Consider the following 13,831-nt stretch of genomic DNA (forward strand, 5'->3'; position numbering starts at 1 on the left):
CTAATGTGCTGATTGTTTACCATTTCAGTCATCTTACTTTAGCATGTTAGCACACTAACACAAAACTAATTAAATTGATCCTGAGGAGAAAAATCAATGTCTGCCACCCATTTCGTGGCAATCCATCCAGTAGTTGTTGAGACATCTCATTTCAAGCTGCAAACATCAACCTCACTTTGGTGCTGGAGGTAAAATCAGAGGATCAGCACAGTCATTAGGATTATTCCTCTGAAATAGGAACGACTGGGGGATGGATTGCCATGACGTTTGGTGCAGACATTCATGGACCCCAGACTGGACCGAGCACTGCAATATAAAAAGAGATAAAAACACTGGGCTACTGCGGTTTAATTGGATGATTTTACCTAGAAAGTAGATTTTAGACGCCTTCGAGATCCATCAAGATCTAGAATAATCAGATCACCCACCCCGAATGTAATCTCTGGCTGTGTTAGGCTGTTGCAGGAAATGCTGCAAACCACTCAGCTGGACTGGATCCATAATATGCTTTTGAAAAGAAAAAGAATAAATCACCCGTGTTATACCCACAGCTCCTCTTTGTTACCCATCATTTTTTTATTGTGTAATGAATAAATATAATTCTCACTGTCCGCTCAGCTTAGCTTAAGAGCATCTTCTGTCCCTCCCACCACCTCTCTTGATGTCTTCTTTGCATCTCCTGCTTTTCCCCGAACGCTCTGTGCCTCACCGTTACATCCTCCTCTTCTTTCTTCATCTTCATTCTTCACTACACGGAAGTTTAACTTCTCTATTTCTGTCTTTTTTCTGCTTTTTTGAAAATATTCATAGGTTTTAGTGGGCGGACGCAGCGGTAGTTCTTTTCTAAGTGTGATGAAGTGTCCACCACAGCGCGGATGTTTCCCCGCTAAGCACACAACATCCAATCAGCATCCATCTCCCTCTTAACAACAACGTCAATCAGCAGCTCCAGTCCGTCCCCATGGGGATGAAGAAGGGAGGAACGCACGGGGCTGTGGTGAACGGCAGCATCTGCCAAATGGTGGAACGGCAGGAAGGAGGAAGATGGAGAGAGCGGAGGAGGACGAGGGTGGCGCACACATGACACGGAAACAATCACCTAATGGGCGCGCGAGATCCCTCGTACAACAAACGGCTCACCACTTCTCCCTCATTCTCACCTCTCGCCGTCTGGAAAAAACCCCCAAAAAACCCCAACAACCGCCACACCGCCGAGAAGCCAAACACAAACACACAACACAGCACCTCTGGCTCGTTGTGCGGCACACTCTCCTCACCGGTTCTCCTCACATCTCTACTTTCATCTTGTCTAGGCATCGTGTTATTGAGTGCTCCCTCTCGTACAAGGATGAAGCTGGGTGTGTGTGTGTGTGTGTGTGTGTGCGTGTGAGAGAGAAGTATTGATCTAAGCACTGCTAAAAGGATAAAGGAGTCCGAGCAAGCCTGTCCGAGCTTCTGTCACGTCATCAACATTGTCTCCATGTCTCTTTTCGCTGCACTGGTAACGCTCTCTCTGCACGACGCAAAACACGTCAGTGCTGTGACCGAAACGCCATGAACCCGTTCACTGATTGGCACAAAATTAATTTATAACCAAGCCAAAAATGCCCAACATTGACAGGTATCTGCTTTTTAAAATACTTATTTTTTTTCCTGCTTTTATCTGTTTTAAAGCAAGGTAGCAGGTAGTAATTATTCTTGTTGTTGCTTAACCTATTAATCATTTTGTCAAGTGATCAATTCACCGAGTCTTCAAAGCATCACAACAATGGCTGTCACAGTTTTTCCACAAGCCTAAGACGACTTTTCAAATGGCTTTCTTGTCTAAAACCCAGAGATATTTTATTTGCAATTATATAACAAAGAGGAAAAAAAACAAAAAACAATGATGAATTCCAAGATGCACTTTTCAGAGTAGTTGCAACACTACAGCATTCAGGAAGTGAACCCAATAATATTATCCGACCTAAAAGAAAACCACTGCCGTGACCCTGCTTTAGTCTGTTTTGGAATGAAATGTACAGCAAACACACGCATGGATTACGGTATGAGCATCCCCGCTGACAGCCACAACCACAGAGTGGGCTAGAAAGACAGATAGAGCAGAGACACATGTGTGTAAACACATATATAGTGTATTTAGAGTGTGGACTATAAATAGCAGGTTGTGGAAGCCAGTTTCTGTCCTCACTGGCAGTTCATAAAAAGCTCCGGAGCAGGGGACATGTGTCCCTGAAGTGGCCTGTTTGAGTGCCTGCTATGACCCACATCCCGTCTCCTAATACTGGGCCAGTCACTCCACTGCTACCCAACACGCATCATAAACTGCAGGGGCATCCGAGCTGTCCTAAGTCATTAATTACAGACCTAGGAGTTGGAAACCTTGGAGAAATGTTATCGACTCACAGTAGGCACGTGTTTGAATCACGACGGACACTGAAATTGTGTGTTTTTAGGTCCCAGTTGTCACGGCACAACGTGAATGTCATTCCACATACAATTGTCTTAAAGGATACTAAGATTGTGTACGAGAAGCTGATTAACCTCACCTGAAGAGACCGACTGGAGTGAAGTGCCAGGGAAACTACAAAACCTATAACTATATATCAGACAGTGAAGGCCTTTATCTGTGAGCAACAGTTGCTTTAATGGATGGCGGCCTGCTTCAGCTGTAACAATTACAACAACGTCCTAATGCTCAAATCATATCAAAAACTGAAGTGTCCATGGTCTCTACTGATTCCATAAAAAAACACATATTTCTTCTCTTCAAAAAAATCATTGAGTTTTAGTTTGCTTCTCGAAATGATTCAGAAAACCGCTTTGGACGAGGCTTTCTGTACAGAAGATGTTTGATTATCTCACATTGAAGTGCACCTGCATGTACAGTAAATAGAAAATCTTCTGAGAGGAGATTGCAAGTCCTGGTGAAAGAACATTTAAAGGGCATTTTATCTGGCTTCAGAGAAAAGCAGACTCCAAGGCCATCTGGCTACTGAATCTTTTACAATGCACAGGGCTCAACTTTCACTGTTTTGCAGCCAGAGATTTATATTTTCCTTCTTCTGCTGCTCCACATCTTCAAAACTACTGACTGAAAATAGATTGACTGAAATGCTACCATACTGAGTGTTTACACCAAGTTCAAGGGAAAAGAGAGAGATTGGGTTTATTTTTATTGAAAAGGCCAAGCACTGCTTTTTACTGTACACTGTATTTATTTTATTTTCATTGTTGCATGGAATTATTAAAAAAGTTATTCTGCAGCCCTTTGTGGTGGGCTGATGCAGGCTGTGTTAGTTTCCACTCTGAAGCTGTTATCTGTGGAGGCTGACTAAATATTTCATTCATGTAGCTGAGTGAATGTTTGTATCGTCTAAAAGTGTCCCGAGCCCGCCAGGGATGTCCACACGTAACATGTACCGCACATGCATGGGAAGGCTAAAGGATTAAAAATGTGATCTGGTGCTAAATCGTAATGTTTGAGCTGAAAATGGAAAGACGGGTGTTGAGTAGGTGTTGAGTGCATCTGAAATTACATTGCATACAGTAAGGCTTCAGGCGAAAGGACATTTCATCATGTACAGTGTTTGTTTTAGCAATGCTAGCAGTGGGATTCAAGGAAGAGAAATGATATTGGAAATCCAGATTGACAGATATCAGCTGCTGGATGAAATGTATTGAGCCACAATGAGGTTCACATTCGTGGTTTATAGTGAACCATCTCAACTGCTGTTCGACAGATCGCATTAGTCTTTTGCTAAGTAGGAAATGTTAGCACGCTAACTCACTAAAGCAATATGATCGCGGCTGTAAACGCTCAATCCCACAACACCACTTGCCACTACCACTTAGCTCTAACCCTCTGTTTTGCGCACTCGTTCCCAGGAGCAGAGTGTCCTGACAGTCCCACATTGTGATGCATTTTAATGTTGCATTTCCCCCCTTTTGACGGCATACAACGCCTGAAATCTAACTCAAGTCCAGCACCTAAGTTACTGCACTTGGTTCCCGCTCTTCTCATAGCAGTGCAGACTGGCATGGCAGGAGCGTGGTTTGCTAATGTTAGCCTATAAAGCAGCCTATAAAGCACCAGTAGTGGCCTCGGTAATGCAGCAGTGTGACGGCTTGATTGCTGGTGTGAAGCTGTGAACAAAAATCAAGCGTCCATGCTTTTATTCTATCTTCATCATTGCCATTGTCAGTCAAGAGGAATCACCATAACTGACAACGCCATGTTGGAATTGTCCCGCAGCATCTTCTTACATTAACACCTTTAACGACTGATGACGTATGAGGGCATTGTAAGGTTGTCTCAAATTTACAGGGGGGAGATTTTAACCAATAGGAAAGAAGAGAGGAGAAGCAGGGGTAAATCCTTACTGGTATTTACAGTATGTATGTATTTATTACATTAAACACAATTGGTATTGATTATTGGGTTTATAAAAGTGTCTTTTGTTAACTCACTTTTTTGAATTACATTGAACAAAAAACCTTACAAAAACCTTAACCTGAAATTTATTTCTATCATTAACACTCACCTGAAAAAGAACCTGATCTCAAACACTGTATTTCTGAAGACTGTGTTTCACACTATTGTTTCACCTGACACATTTTCTGCTGAAGACTCTTGAGAGAGCTGGACTGCTATTGTGTACAATTTGAAGCACGCCTGAGGTTGCATGAGGTTGAAAATACAGATTATGTCATGCAGACGCTGCCAAGCGGAAATTAACTCTTGTTTGAACTATATGTTTTCTCCTCTGTGTTTCAACTTTTATGAAATTTGCTCTGACTCATTTTATTGTTTTGTTTGAACAAACAAAGTTGTAGGATGTCGGGCTAAGGCTGATGTCTATCTCTACATCCTCCGCAGTTCAGTTCGGTTCACTGTTCACCTCGAGCAAAGGACCCTGAACACCTCCCCGTCCACACCCATATGACCTCATGCTTCACTGTGCTCAGATCTTTACTGCTACCGCCACACGCCGTCAGAGGCACGAACTGCTCGTGATTATGTCCAAAATAAAAGGCAGTGAAAGAAAAAAAACAAAAACAAAAAAAAACAGACAAACCATCCACTGATACAAACACACCACCACAACCACACACACAGATCCAGGTGAAAAAACGTCCTCTGGTGTATTAACAATAGGCAGTGGGGGCTGACGGTGACATCTGATAGCCTCAATCGCCTTCCTGCTGTTGATGGTCTGGGGAGCTTCCACTCATTGTCTGACACACACACACACACACACACACACACACACACTTGTAGACACACACAGGGACACAGCCAAACATCTGCTGTTTTAACCCCTGCTGCCTGCGAGTGTAAGCGTGGCCGGGGGGGGCGACCAAGCAACTGACCTGAGAGTGAGATTAGACTGACGGTGGGGCTGAAACTGTGCATGACAACAGATGATTTTATCTGAATTAATTACAAATAAATAGAGCCTCTCTATCTAATACACACAATACAAAGGTTTGGATTATATCTTAAACTTGTCACATCCAAACAAAATCTCACCACTCGATTCCTTCCCCTCCACAACACAAGAAGCCATGGCGACAGCGTGAAGTGGAACGTGTTTCCAGGATAAACACGCGCTCGGTGTTGATGGGAGAGTGTGTGTTATGAAAACAGAGCCTGAGAGGTTGACGCGAGGAGAAAATTACGCGCATATCTCGGAGCAGACGGAGCGAGGGGAGGGGCAGAGAGAGCCAACAGTCACAAAGGGAGTTAGCGGGGAACTCTCTTGGGCCTGTAAGCCAATTACTGGAGCTGCATTGATTGAGGCAGCACTTTAAGGCCTCATCTACACAAGTAGTCCCTTAATACACTGGTCAGATGATGGGAGCGTCTCACCACAAACTATGGATACATGTCCATTTGCGTCCATTACGGTGTCGACCGGACAAATCTCTTTAGAGACGCTAATAGGACTAAATGCAGAATATTAGAAAACATCTAGTCTTGAACTTATTCTAATTAAAAGTTGCGTCCCTCCGTCGTCGTGCTCCTGACGTGGACAGGTACTGGACCTGTTTCCTCAGTCCTGATCAGCCGATCCGGAGACCAAGGTGAGTATTAACGTCCCGAGCGCCGTGGCTGTGTTCAATCAGCACTTCCATCCCCCATTAAAGGGATTGCTGGCCCATAATGATTTATGAAGGGGAACGGAGAGCGAATCAATGTAGCGGAGGCCCTCAGATTAATGATTAAGCAAATACCAGGCCCACTCCCGATCCTATCAGGGGCCGAGGTGCTGCTAAGAGCACGCCATGCTGTAGTAGGTTCAATTAACTACTACGAGGTTGAGGAAGCTTCAGCAAAAGAGCTTTAGTGCCTCCCACAATGAAACTCTTGTTCAGATGGCCTTCAGAGCTCAGGACTGAACAGTTCCTAGAATAGCTTGTGTCGGGTTTATCTTCAGTGTCACAACAAAGGGTCACATTTATGTACGTCAATACTGTTGTGGGACCAACGAAGACGCGGTAAAATGTACTGTTGTTTGATACTCTATTTTACTTATTTCTGGATCAGACATGTCCTGATGTAATTCAGCATTTTGGTATCCCAACACTAGAGCCCGACCAGTACTGGACTGTTGGGGCCAATGCCGATATTATTATGCCAATTTTCTTATATTTACAGGATATATAGATTAGACTTTTTTTTTTTTTTTTTGCAAAAACCCCACTTGACATGTGACGACAAGACACAAAACAAGACATTTGACAGTTTAACAATAAGCTTGACACCAGGGCACTGCTACGTTAAACTTCACTGGGAATTCAATTAATCCATTTATTAAATTATAAATTACCCCAATCATCTTTTTCTGCCATTGGGCATCATACACTGATACCAGTATGCCTGTGACAGACCAATATCAGCACCATAATATGGGCAAACCAATACATATCGGTCCGGCTCTACTTCAGACTGACGGTTTGAACAACAGTCCAGTTTCTTTAAAAAATGAGTTTCAGATCAAATCAAGAATCCCATGAAAATCTGCAAATCATCACACAATAAGAGCTTGAGCTGGGTAATATTTTGGGATTTACACTTGAAAAATGTCAGAGGAATACGATAAATGAAAATGAGTATCGAAATATTATCAGCGTTTTAAAAAGTACGCAGAAGTCATTCCACAGCAAGAGTATTGTCTTAAAATGTTACTTAAAGTAACTCGTACTAGAACTAAAAGTTAAAGCACATTATGCATATCCTTTACATAAATACCTGTGCTGTATACTATGGTTCAGACAGTTATTGGATCAGAGTTTTCAATACCCGATTGCAGATAAAATAAATGTATTTAAGAATGCGCTGACAAGTTGTAGCTAGTAACTGGTCACTTAAGTGGTCAAAGTGGTGGAGCAGAGGAGGAAAGTTTAATTGAAAAAGGATGTTTATATTTTTCAGAGTGAAAGCGTCTTAATAGTGCTCTGTCAGTATCCACAGTATTTTTACTGGAAACATTAAACGACTGTTAATAAATAGAGGGCAGCTGTCTTTATCAAAGAGCCTGTTTTTTGGGGTTTTTTTTTAAAGCACAGGTTCCTCGCTGTGATTGTTTGAATAAAGGGATGATGCAGTTACCCATTAAAGAGGCGAAGGACAGAGGACAGAGGGAGAGAGAGAGAGAGAGAGAGAGAGAGAGAGAGGCCAGACGCACAATGCTGCCCAACACAACAGGCCATTCTTTCAGCTCGCGCCACAACACTCCACACAGCTGAGTCCCAGCCGCTATTCTCCTGCTGTTCCCCCCCCTTTACTCCCACCCCATCTCTCCCCTTTCAATATGGGGGAGAAGAATAGGGGAGGGTGTGTGTGTGTGTGTGTGTGTGTGTGTGTGTGTGTGTGTGTGTGCGTGCGTGTGTGTGTGTGAATATGAATAGTAGGCAAGCGCATACAATCTAGAGCGTAATTAGATGGGGAATCTTGTAAAATTACACAAAAGATGGCAGCTTCAAGAAAGCACTGTTTATAAGGGGAAAAGGGGGGTGCAAGCCAGTGCACAAAAAGAGGGGGGACTCAAGGAGTTAAAAAAAAAAAAAAATGAAGGGAGGAAGATGTGGCAGGCAAACATGCACAAACACACACCCGCCATCATCACAGACACATGGCACAACACATCAAAGCTCGTCAATATCACACCACGAATCTGAAAGGCTCTGATTCCCACAGTCCCTCTCATAGAAAAAAAAAAAAAAATGCACCTGCCTCTGTATTTCTGCCTCTGCTCATTCTCTCCACCCACATCCCTTCCAATCTAATCCCGGAAGCCAGGGCATCATTCCCAGGAGAAGAAGTAAATGTCACAGAATTACCTCTACGCCGCCACTGCCGCTTTCCTCTCTCCGCACGTTTATTCCACAGACATATTCAAAAAGATAAATCCAAGCAGGCTGGGTTCTGCCCTCCTTCTACCGACTGAGCCATCCATGGATCATCCAGCAGTCTGCGAGCGAGTGCTAGCTCCCCAGCTTGCTGGCTCATTCAGGCAGGCAGCTTGCTAGTAGGCAGCTGCCGTTTTTCTTCAAAGCTCCACGAGCAGAGCAAATTAGAGGTCCAGCCCAGCTTAGAGGCTAAGCCATTGTGAGCTATTCACACTCCAGTTCCTGTCTGAGGCCAATGGCTGTAGCCCCCTGCAAACTCCCGCCCACTGCCTCCCTCCCTCCCTCTCTCTCCCTCTCTCTCTCTCTTCCTTTGCTGTCTTTTCTCTTTTCTCCTTCTCCTCCTATCTTGGCCATAAATATAGACTCTTGACATTACCTAACACATGGTCCCTCCTGACAAACAGCCAGTCATGCAGGTCTCGTGACTGAGAAAAACCTCTCAAGGGGGGAATGCTGAGTAAAGGGAAGGTGTAGCGGGCAGCAGGACAAGGAGGAGTACTGTATCATATAGCGTAAAAGATGCTCCTGGTAAGATACTGTACAGATGTGTGAAAATGACCAAGGTTGGTCCCACATAAGGGATTGTAGAGTTTGTTTACTATGCCACGACCGGAGTAAAGCAGAAAGCCTGGACTTGATTGGGAACCATGGTAGATAAAGAGCCCAGTGGCAGACAGAAGGCTTGTACCTGGCGGTGCAGGTCTGTACCTGCATGGACATGGACTGCTGCCCAGGCAACCTGACCACAAAACCCTGGAGTTTCCCCCTGAGGGGAGAGGACTGCAGCTTTCTGTTTGGATTCACATGGTCCTCATTGTGCCACAGCTTCAAGTGAAAAACCAGTGGTCTCACTGGCCGACCTGAGGTGAATCAACAAAATGTGTCGAATGCTGCACTTGTGGCCTGATGAAACTGTACAGCTGGGGATGATTCTCTTTATGGTGACTCAAAATTTCCATGAGCAAATGTCAGACATTGTTTAGAGCATTTACATTAGCTATAACAATGTGAAAAATAACAATTGTTGCTGGGGAAGATCTGGGTTGGACATGTCACATTTGTAAGAAAGTTGATTTTTGAGTGTCATTCCCAACTCATCAACCCATGGTCCCAAAGTGTGTATTTGATGAGTTGGAAATAAATGAGACCCAAAAACAGCTTTCTTACAAATTAGACCGTTAAAAATGAATATTGTCTGTCAACTAACTGATAATTGGTGAACCTGTGTAGTACAAGTGCACTGAGAAAGGGGAAAACCAGTTCAGACGGCAGGACAGTAATGTTAGCAGTAAACGCTTCTACAAACCACTGATCTGTTCATATTTACACATGTCTCAGTCCATGTACTGTATTGACATCTACACAAAATGTGTCGTATCACAGTAACCTGACGTTCATACAGGAGGATGGTGATGGAGTAACAGGGGAAAGTGCTGGCAAGCCGGAAACAACTTCAACATTTGTAAGTGTGAAACCAGTGGATATTTTTTGACAAGGGACCTCTGCGTTTCAACATCTGTAAGCGTGCCACCACTTGATATTTATCAAGGAGAATTTTAAGGTGTTAGTGGCGTCTAAACGGGAAGTTGGGACATCTCAGCTGTGTTCATGAGGACTCATCAGAACATCAGACTTGTTTGTGGCGACAAAAAACAGGTGTTTTAAGCCAAAAGATGGTATTTCCCTACCTTAACCAAGTGTTTTTTGTGCCTAAACCTAACAAGTGCATAAGCACAGTGCGGTCATGACACAAAATTGAAAACTGAAACAAAAAGAAATGTAAACTTTTGACATATTTGTCATTTGTGGTTGGAAAAGCACAAGAGAAGCAATCCGACGTGTGGAGCTACAATAGATTAGCCTAGTTTAATGTAGTCGCTGGGAAACAGCGAGCTTGGCTCTGCTCACCAGCACCTTTAAATCTGACGCTGTACTGTAGGTTTCACAGGGAGCAAACAGATGTCACATGCTAATTATTGACCGTTTTGCCCCCCTGCTTCCAGTGTAAAGCTAAGCTAACTTCCTGCAGGCTGTAGCATCATATTTAGTGGACATACATGAGACTCTTAACAGTAAGATGGTGACGAGGTGTATTTCCTTCAGGAATGAACTACATTTACATAATGGCAGTCATATGGTAGAGGGGCAAATTAAACATTCATGTGATGAAGGTCATTTACAGTTTGTCGAACACGCTACTTGGAAAACCACACATTCAAACACAGAGAAAAAAAACACATTAAACTGCTTTCACTGACTGCATGCGGTAAACCCTCTCATTCTGAAGCACACTGGCAGCCTTGTTGAACCTCTAAACATGTAAATTAGTAGAGTCAACTGCACTGAAGGAGCAGTGATTTGTGTTCCCCTCAAAAACACCAAGTATAAGGCCTTCAGTTAATAACAGAGTGCTAGTCCATGGGAGTAAATATGATCCAAACACAACAGATACTGTAAGCACCCACATGAACACAAAGTTCAGTGAAGAAAGTCATCCGATTTTAGATCAATCTGGCGTCATCACACTCACTGCTTGGAGGCAATCGAGGACTCGCAAACACTGAAGAGCTACAGTATGTGGGCTAGCTGGCCGCCGCAGCGGATCCACATCCAAACCATCACAAGACACTCACTCACAGAGGAGACTCGTAAAAAGACGACATGATCATAACAGAGAATCTTTGTGCGGCCTGTGAATCGGGACAGTTCCATTTCCTTGACCTCGAAGGCAGAGTTACACCAGCACACACACTGAACATCACTAGCTAGCCGTCTGAAATGTGAGAGAAGAGAGAATTCACACCTGGTTTAAGCCACAAGCTCTCGTTCAGTTCCATGCGGACGGGTTTCCGGTATCACTCTGGTCTGAGCAGGCGAGCACGGCAGGCCCCCTCAGCCACACATAGAGAACTACATCAAACATTTCTGCGATTGTGGGGCAAAGATAGTAGCTCGTTAATCAGGGACTGATCACTTTAAAGTGGCCTGAGTGACTCCCGGGTGATCCTGTCAACAGTCTTCACATCTTCACTTTACGAGATCAACGGATGACTGTCTTATGGGAGCATAGCGAGGATGCATGAGTAAGGAATTTGACTGACAATAATATCACTGAGAGCTACACTTCACCTGGTTCCTCGTCAGGATTTGTTTTGCCGAGGTACAGTTTGTTCTTAGGTGCAGAAGCGGAGGTTGTGTTGCTGTTGTAACGGTTTGTTCGGGATCGTTTATCACGAGACGGCTTGAAGTGGGCCTGGAAGACAACATCAGAGACCACAACCTCCGTTCTCCACCTTCCACCCACTTGCCAATCACGCATCAGTGGTAGGAGTAGAGGGAAGACGTGCAGTCCTTTTTGGCCTGTTTGTGATTTATTTTAATGGTGACAAACGACGCCTGTTTGTGACTGTAAAAGATGCTAAATGAGGCAATGAATACACCAACACATGCATTAAACATGACCCTAACACACACACACACACACACACACACACACACACACACAGAGGGAGAGCGAGAGGGAGAGAGAGACTCTGCACCTGTCTTCGTATATCATTACTATGCAAAAACACATATTTGCCCAGCTTCCTCAGTGATCTCGGAGGCCACTTTTTTCTCTGTCACTCGTCGTTCTCCACAGCGAATCGCGCGTCAACGCAGCAGATATCTGGTCACATGAACACGGATCAGAACAGTGCGTATGTGGAAGAGCAGGCAAACACAAGCTGGGGCCCGCTCATCCGTTACAAGAATGAATGGCCATCATTAGCATGAGGCTCCCCGGCAGCACCCTGCAATGCAGCGACACACACAATGGCGAGTGCCACGCTTCCCCCTGCCGTTCCCCCAGAGAAGCTCTTTTGTTTGAGCAGCATCTGGACCTGACCTCCATGCATTTGAGGCTGATGACCCCCCCCCCCCACCCTCCTTCTCTGCTCCTCATCGCTTCTCCTCTCAGAACCTCCTCTTAAAAACCCTCCTCCTCCTCCTCCTCCTCCACCATCTCCTCTCCCCTTCATTTCCTATACCCTGTCCGTTCTTCACACACAGATACCCACTCTCCCTCCCTCTTCCAGCTAAGGAGAGCAGCCATCTCTTGCTTCGTGAAAAGAAGGTCTGTGTACTAGTGGGCCTTACACAAAGCCTGCAGGGTGAATTAGAAAAACCAAAGAGGAAAAAGCACCAGGGCTAGTGGCCATCTGTCCCTCTGGGTTGGACGTGCCTGCCTCGAGTGTGCCTGCGCCCACCCCCCCTTCCCCTTCCCCTCACATAATTCCCACCCCTACCCCCACCTTCCCTGATTCCCTTAGCCTATATACACAGCATCAACCCCACACACACATACACACACACACACTCTCTCTGCCATGCATACATCACAGGCATCGGATGGCGGTGAGAGTGGTGGAAGAAAAAAAAAAAAGAAGAAGAAGAAGAAGGAGAAGACGAGGAGAGAATAAGGAGCTGCCACTTGCCTGGATGCAGAGCGAGCCCGGAGCCAGCAAATCAAGCCGTAATCCCTTTTCTTTGTGTGAGCGGCAAGCAGAGAAATTTTGTCTCCAACAATGATTTTCCCCGAGATCGGCAGTGGAGTGGAAAACAAGGAAGCGAGGGAGTGAAGGACAGCGAGGAGGGGAGGGAGAAAGAGAGAGAGAGAGAGAGAGAGAGAGAGCGATGGGGAGGTGATGGAGGGTGAGAGCAGCAGAGAGGCAGGGAGACGGTGGCAGCAGCTAGAGTGTGACAGAGAGAGACAGAGGAAGGCAGCAGCCACCGCCAAGCCACAGGGACGCTGACACTCAGCGGAGGATTCGAAGTGAAGAGAAGGAAGACGACAGAGAAGAGAGCAGAGAGAGAGAGTGAGAGGGGAGATAGGGGAGAGAGAGAGAGAGAGAGAGAGGGAAAGATCAGGTGGGGGGGAGGGAGGGAGGACTGGTTTTGCTCTGTGGCTCAAACGCTGGGATAACGCCGAGATAACCCCTCATCCCCAAGCAGCAGCTGTAGACGTGAGAAGGGGAGAATGAATCCCACGAGAGAGCGACTTCTCTATCAATTGTGACATTTGCTGCACATGACAACAATGGCCATCTGTAGCAGCGGGGCTATGAAGGAGAGGGGAGGAGGAGGATGGGATGACAGAGGGGGAGGGATTCTGGGGGGGGGTGTGCTTCAATTTAAACACACATGCCCAAAAGGAAGGGGAAAAAAACACCTCGGCCAGTGGTGGAGGGGAGGCACCTGTTCGAGTCAAGTACGGGGGGGGAGCAACACATGTGCTCAGGAGAGGGGGAGGAGACCGGAGAGACACAGGGAGACAAAGGAAACAGAGGGCCGAGAAGTGTGGCTTTTATTTGACTGCTTTTGTCATTCTGCCTCGTCATGCCATGGCAATGTTTGCATGTGTGCGTGAGAGAAAGAG

The 13,831-nt window shown here is 45.3% G+C and overlaps 2 protein-coding genes across 15 annotated transcripts in view; one reads left to right on the top strand and one right to left on the bottom strand.

Annotated features, from left to right (window-relative positions):
* LOC119022591 (rhodopsin) overlaps positions 1 to 3,354 on the top strand; it is a 71,925-nt gene extending 68,571 nt beyond the window's left edge. Inside the window, exon 5 of the transcript XR_005075994.1 lies at positions 811 to 3,354. The gene's annotated coding sequence lies outside the window, so the exon portion shown is untranslated. The remainder of the gene's footprint in view (positions 1 to 810) is intronic.
* LOC119022586 (membrane-associated guanylate kinase, WW and PDZ domain-containing protein 1-like) overlaps positions 1 to 13,831 on the bottom strand; it is a 101,193-nt gene that overhangs the window by 48,497 nt on the left and 38,865 nt on the right. The window contains exon 1 of one of the 14 annotated variants that reach the window (XM_037103617.1): positions 8,347 to 8,592. The exons of the other annotated variants lie outside the window; for them this stretch is intronic. The gene's annotated coding sequence lies outside the window, so the exon portion shown is untranslated. Of the gene's footprint in view, positions 1 to 8,346; positions 8,593 to 13,831 lie in introns of those variants that run through there. 14 annotated transcript variants of the gene reach the window in all.

Source organism: Acanthopagrus latus, chromosome 7, assembly GCF_904848185.1.
Source record: "Acanthopagrus latus isolate v.2019 chromosome 7, fAcaLat1.1, whole genome shotgun sequence".
Classification (NCBI taxonomy): domain Eukaryota; kingdom Metazoa; phylum Chordata; class Actinopteri; order Spariformes; family Sparidae; genus Acanthopagrus; species Acanthopagrus latus.